At 40.8% G+C, this 7370-nt stretch overlaps 1 pseudogene; it reads right to left on the bottom strand.

Moving 5' to 3' along the window:
• Positions 1 to 233: 233 nt before the first annotated feature.
• On the bottom strand, positions 234 to 6615 carry LOC123739088 (retinol dehydrogenase 12-like; annotated as a pseudogene).
• Between the last annotated feature and the right edge of the window lie 755 nt (positions 6616 to 7370).

The raw sequence follows: 7370 nt of genomic DNA, 5'->3' as shown, positions 1-7370 counted from the left end.
TTCAATTTCTGTTAGTCACATGTCTGTGGAACTTGTTCAGTTTATTTCTCAGTTGTTGAATCTTGTTATGTTCATACAAATATTTACACATGTTAAGTTTGCTGAAAATAAACGCAGTTGACAGTGAGAGGACGTTTCTTTTTTGCTGAGTTTATAGTATAGAAAATGTGTATTTTCCCAGAATGTATAATATAGAAAATGTGTATTTTCCCACAATATATATATAAGAATACAGGATATCTCACAATTACCCTTCTGATATGAAAGTTAAGAGCCAACATGGAAAAAAATATGGCAGTATCCGGGGGGTGGCAGTTGGGGTTGGGAGTGTCACCTTGTTGCAAGGCGAGTTGTTCAGTTGTTCTTAATGAGTCCTACTAGCCCGGCGCTAACGCCCCATAGCCTCAGTGCTGCAAGATCATCTCTCCCCTCAGGAGCTGGCTCCTTTACCTGACAGTCACTGAGAAACAAGCACATGTTAACTTAAAGCTCACCTAAATGCCTAGATATTTATATTGTCTACACTCAGAATAAACTCCACATTGTACAAACATACTATTGATGGGATACTTAACCATCACATACACACACCAAATACACTCCTACTGTAAATGTAAATCATCCAACTCCAATTAACACCCAAACACACAGACACAGAGAGACTGATTCAGGTTAATCCACTCTATATAAAAGGATGCTAAACTCAAAGTGGTACCTGAAGTAGCAGCCGCTCTTCTCCTCCAGCCCCTCATTGACGGGCGCAGTAGATGGTGGTCTGGGCACCCTCCCTGGGGGTCTTCATCAGGAGCCAGGCGGGGGCTGACAGCATGGCACTCAACGTGGGGTACTTTGACTGCGAGTGGCGCCACAGCTCTGTCCGGATAACCCGGGGTGCAGGGAATACGACGTCACTCCAGTACCTGATGGGGTGAGGGGGATTGGGCCACTAACCTTAGAATGTGGACATTCAGAGATATCATGTGGCAGGGAGCACTGCACTGTACACCAGTTATAACCTGATTTTGAAGCAACATTATTTGTTTGTATCATTTTTGTTGTGCATACTAAGACGGCTACTGATAGGGGGGGCAGCGTTAATAGAATCCTGAAATACAGTAATTGCAAAGGTCATGATACTTGATGAGTACTCTTTGACAAAGGCCTCAAAGGCATGGGCTTTAATCCACTAGTAAACATTAGTTACCTTATCTTTAGCCATGCATTTCCAAACCATAATAGTATACAGTAAAATCCATCCATAACTATGGTAAAATACAACTTGATTGTTAACCAATAAATGTAGACCTGTGTGTTGGAGCATCTATTTTCTGACCCCGTACATTGGTAATGTATTTCCATGTAAAGAGCTGGGGTCCACAACCCCTCTTTTACGCTGCTGCTACTCTCTGTTTATCATATATGCATAGTCACTTTAACTATACATGCATGTACAGTTGAAGTCAGAAGTTTACATACACTTAGGTTGGAGTCATTAAAACTCGTTTTTCAACCACTCCACAAATTTCTTGTTAACAAACTATAGTTTTGGCAAGTCGGTTAGGACATCTACTGTGTGCATGACACAAGTCATTTTTCCAAAAATTGTTTACAGACAGATTATTTCACTTATAATTCACTGTATCACAATTCCACTGGGTCAGAAGTTTACTAAGTTGACTGTACGTTTAAACAGCTTGGAAGCTTGGAAAATTCCAATTCCAATTCCAGAAAATTATGTAATGGCTTTAGAAGCTTCTGATAGGCTAATTGACATCAATTGAGTCAATTGGAGGTGTACCTGTGGATGTATTTCAAGGCCTACCTTCAAACTCAGTGCCTCTTTGCTTGAAATCATGAGAAAATCAAAAGAAATCAGCCAAGACCTCAGAAAAGAATTTGAGACCTCCACAAGTCTGGTACATCGTTGGGAGCAATTTCCAAACACCTGAAGGTACCACGTTCATCTGTACAAACAATAGCACAAAAGTATAAACACCATGGGACAACACAGCCGTCATACCGCTCAGGAAGGAGACGCGTTCTGTCTCCTAGAGATGAATGTACTTTGGTGCGAAAAGTGCAAATCAATCCCAGAACAACAGCAAAGGACCTTGTGAAGATGCTGGAGGAAACAGGTACAGATGTATCTATATCCACAGTAAAACAAGTCCTATATCGACATAACCTGAAAGGCTGCTCAGCAAGGAAGAAGCCACTGCTCAAAAAACGCCATAAAAAAGCCAGACTACGGTTTGCAACTGCACATGGGGACAAAGATCGTACTTTTAGGAGAAATATAATCTGGTCTGATGAAACAAAAATATAACTATTTGGCCATAATGACCATCGTTATTTTTGGAGGAAAAAGGGGAGGCTTACAAGCCGAAGAACGCCATCCCAACCGTGAAGCATAGGGGTGGCAGCATCATGTTGTGGGGGTGCTTTGCTGCAGGAGGGACTGGTGCACTTCACAAAATAGATGGCATCACGAGGCAGGAAAATTGTGGCTATATTGAAGCAACATCTCAAGACATCAGTCAGGAAGTTAAGACTTGGTCGCAAATGGGTCTTCCAAATGGACAATGACCCCAAGCATACTTCCAAAGTTGTGGCAGAATGGCTTAAGGACAACAAAGTCAAGTTATTGGAGTGGCCATCACAAAGCCCTGACCTCAATCCAATAGAACATTTGTGGGCAGAACTGAAAAATCGGTGTGAGCAAGGAGGCCTACAAACCTGACTCAGTTACGCCAGCTCTGTCAGGAGGAATGAGTCAAAATTCACCCAACTTATTGTGGGAAGCTTGTGGAAGGCTACCCGAAACATTTAACCCAAGTTAAACAATCTAAAGGCAATGCTACCAAATACTAATTGAGTGTATGTAAACTTCTGACCCACTAGGAATGTGATGAAAGAAATAAAAGCTGAAATAAATAATTCTCTCTAGTCTTATTCTGACATTTCACATTCTTAAAATAAAGTGGTGATCCTAACTGACCTAAGACAGGGAATTTTTACTAGGATTAAATGTCAGGAATTGTGAAAAACTGAGTTTAAATGTATTTGGCTAAGGTGTATGTAAACTTCCAACTTCAACTGTACATACTAACTCAATTAGCCCGACTAATCTGTGCCCCGCACATTGGCTACCCGGACTATCTGCATTGTGTCCCGCCACCCACCACCCGCCAACCCCTCTTTTACGCTACTGCTACTCTCTGTTTATCATATATCCATAGTCACTTTAACCATACCTACATGTACATACTACCTCAATTAGCCCGACTAACCGATGCCTGTATATAGCCTCGCTACTGTTATTTTTCACTGTCTTTCTACTGTTGTTTTTATTTCTTTACTTATCTATTGTTCACCTAATACCTATTTTTTACTTAGAAATTGTACTGTTGGTTAGGGCCTGTAAGTAAGCATTTCACTGTAAGGTCTACACCTGTTGTATTTGGCACACGTGACAAATAAACTTTGATTTGATTTGATTACTGTACATTTAGCTATTGAACAGGATATGCAGTGGAAATGTAAAAATCTCCTAGATACATTACTTAATTTCCTACACATAACTAGGTTAATTCATTTGAATTTGTCTAATTTCTAACTACATGTATATGACTAGTAATAGAGCTGTAATAAGGCAACCCCTCACCTTTGGTCCTTCGTGCCAGCTCCCTAGAGAAGAGGAGGTTGGCCAGTTTACTCTGCTTATAGGCGATTACTGAGTTGTACCCCTTCTTATCAAAATTAAGGTCTTCAAAGTGGATTTTCCCTGAAAGAAGATGAGGTAGAGCCAGATAAATATATAAGTCAATTGATTATATTCATTTTATTATAAAAATATCTGAACAGGATGGGCTTACCTCCTTGATGAGCGATGCTAGACACATTGATGACGCGGCTGGGGGTGGAGGCTTTCAGCATGTCCAGGAGCAGATTGGTCAATAGGAAGTGACCGAGGTGATTGACGCCAAATTGACTCTCAAAACCTTCCACTGTGAGGCTTTTGGGACACAGCATTATACCTGTGAGGAGAAGAGGGAGAGTATTTAAAGGATGGTTCAAAAAGCTCAAGCCCACAATTTTGAAAATGAAAAACATGCTCTATTTCAAAGCATATCCAGAGTAAGAAGGATCTTCAATGACAACACCAACACAATTCAGGCTCTCAAGGCATGTTGGGTAAAATCATTTATATATATATATATATATATATATATATATATATATATATATATATATATATATATATATATATATATTTTTTTTAAACCTTTATTTAACTAGGCAAGTGAGTTAAGAACAAATTCTTATTTTCAATGACGGCCTAGGAACAGTGGGTTAACTGCCTTGTTCAGGGGCAGAACGACAGATTTGTACCTTGTCAACTCGGGGATTCAGTCTTGCAACCTTTTGGTTACTAGTCCAACGCTCTAACTACTAGGCAACCTGTCGCCCAAGTCTGCCGCATCAGTCTCACCTGCGTTGTTGATAAGTATGTCCAGCCGGGTCTCTGTGGCAATGAATTCCCGAGCAAACTGACGTACTGAACCGAGAGAGGCCAGGTCTAGCTGTTGCACCACCACGTTAGTATTTCCTGTGGAACTGCGGATCTCTGCTGCAGCTGCTTCTCCCCTGGTGAGATCTCGGCAAGCCATGATCACCCGAGCTCCTGAGAACACGCAATACCGTCAGTCTGAGAACACCCTCATCACATTCCCCTCCAATAGAATATATAGGATCAGCCCTATCATCAGCTAAACAACATCCACAATCTATCACACCCCGTCACTAAGCCTCCTACACTCAGGCCTTCCATTGAAAAGCCCCTACAGTTGCCCTTAAATCCAAATTTTCCTCAGATTACATTGGAACTTGTTTGTGTCCAAAAGGGACCCCATGAAAGGTAACGTAAATCACAACACAGTTAGAGTACAGTCCAATAGAGAAGTGCCATAGGCCTTCTGTACCTCTCATGGCCATATCCCAGGCCGTCTCCTTGCCGATGCCAGTGTTGGCACCAGTGATCACCACAGTCCTTCCATGTAGTTTGGCACGGCTGCGGCATATCCCACCAGCGATCCACTTTCGCAGTAAAACATAGCCTGGTTTGGAGACAAACGGCACTGAGCCAAAATATCACTCTTACTTCTTCTTATGTTGACCTATGAAGCTTCCACCAGAGGCACCCTACCTGTTGATTGTGTAAGTACTGACAGGTTGGCCACCTCTCTCATGGGAAAAGAAAGCATGTTCATTGGTCACATTGGCCCACAATACTTTTGCTACTCATCGCTTTTAATCCTGGGATTCTATGCTTCTTTCACATGCATTGCTTGCTGTTTGGGGTTCTAGGCTGGGCTTCTGTACAGCACTTTGAGATATCAGCTGATGTACGAAGGGCTATATAAATACATTTGATTTGAATTTGATTTGATATGTGGAACATGTGGAACAGTAAACATCCTTATTTTGGAGCACCAATGTGAGCAATCCATGGATAGGGAAAGATAGAGCAACTGAGGGCACAACCTTTATTACTGGCATTGTGTAAAAAAAAAGTCTATGGTCGGTACAGGGACAGTGTACAGTTACAGTCCAATAGAGAAGTGCTGTTAAGACAACAGTTCAAAAGACACTGGACTGGTTCCATATGGGGAGGAATTTCACAATCCCTAATCTACCACAATTAAAATCTCTCAACCAAACAAGATTTAATCCTGGCTTAACATTTTTCAAGTCTGCGTAAAAGATCCTTTCTTGTGGAAATAGGAATTGTTAACATAGCATATACTGTATGTGCAATTGTAAAGCCTTTACACACATAACAGTATATGTCGGGATCTTGGAGCTACAGGGGAGTGAACACGTTACAAATCACAAACCTTAAATAGATACTACAATCAAGCATTACCACATACCACGGTCAGTCATGCTTCAGTGATTCTGTGGATTTTCATGTAAGTCAAGAAAAATGTACAATCTGAAGACTTTTACATCCTGTATGTTACAACATGCACAACATACTTCATGCAGTCAATTTTGATATACAATACACTTTGTTGGTGGTTTAGTAGTGTTAACTTTTGTTGAAATTAGGCTACTATTCTCCTAGCATATATTCCCATATAGAAATTTTAGAACAATATTACCATTATAGAAAACTGTAAAAGTAATTGAAAGGAGATCTGAGACCCACAATACATCAAGATAACTTGCATAGCAGTAGAGCTGTGACTTACTGATGGTTGTCACTGTGGTCACAGCGCCGTACTTGACGAGCTGGTTTTTCTTCAACTCTTTCCACATCTTATCAGCTCTTGTTGTCAGAACGGTTTGACTACCCAAGACCAGACAACTTAGCCTAGTAAATCCTGAGCTTAGCGAGTCTGGCTATTCTTCCTGAACTGTGTTGCTTTGAATGTTGTTACAGCACGAGCAGTGATACAGATCGAGTGGCTATGAATAGGTCTAAGTATCTTACACAGGAGGTTTAGTCTTATAGCCAGATTAAACCAGAACTACTTCCTTAAACAGTCAATGGTGCACCACTAGTATGGCACACTAGGATGGTTCTCCTCCTTGAAAATTCCTTAAAGTGGGATTGCCTGGTGCCTTTATACACTGACTATACCAAACATTAGGAACACATTCCTAATATTGAGTTGCACCTTAAAAATCATTCTTTAACCTGTCTCCTCCCCTTCAACTACGCTGATTGAAGTGGATTTAACAAGTGACATCAGTAAGGGATCATAGCTTTCACCTGGATTCACCTGGTCAGTCTATGTCATGAAAAGAGCAGGTGTTCTTAATGTTTTGTATACTCAGTGTATTTGTCAAGAGAACACCTTAAAGACAGATCTTGTCTAGCTCTGGTCCAGTGAGATTGTCCAAGCCCTGTTCCAGCTGCTCCCCCTCAATTTCGACATTGGTAGCAGTAGTGGCATAGTCCCTGTCTCTCAGGGAAACAGCGTGCTCTCTGTGTATTTGGAGTGTACTAATACTTCAACTTTTGTTATGATGACACATGAAAGGACCTAGTCTATGGGTAGGATCTACTGAGGTATGGGTAGGACCTAAAGTGCCACCTACTGACCTATTGTAGGGCTAACATTTTAAAATAGTAATAGTGAAGGCAAATAGGACAAAAAGCTATTGCTAGATTTTACATTGGCTAATTATTCATAATGAATGGAAGTTATTTTACTACAAAAATCTGGTAATCATATTATTGATGTTGTCAAACACTTTGATTGGCAGGCTACCAGTGGTTATACTACCATGTAAATCTAGGTGGAGCAAACTCCAGCAAAGCCAATACACAACACAACAGAACACTAAACAATACATTAATT

This window comes from Salmo salar, unplaced genomic scaffold (genome assembly GCF_905237065.1).
Source record: "Salmo salar unplaced genomic scaffold, Ssal_v3.1, whole genome shotgun sequence".
Lineage (NCBI taxonomy): Eukaryota > Metazoa > Chordata > Actinopteri > Salmoniformes > Salmonidae > Salmo > Salmo salar.
This window is presented reverse-complemented; position numbering and strand designations above follow the sequence as displayed.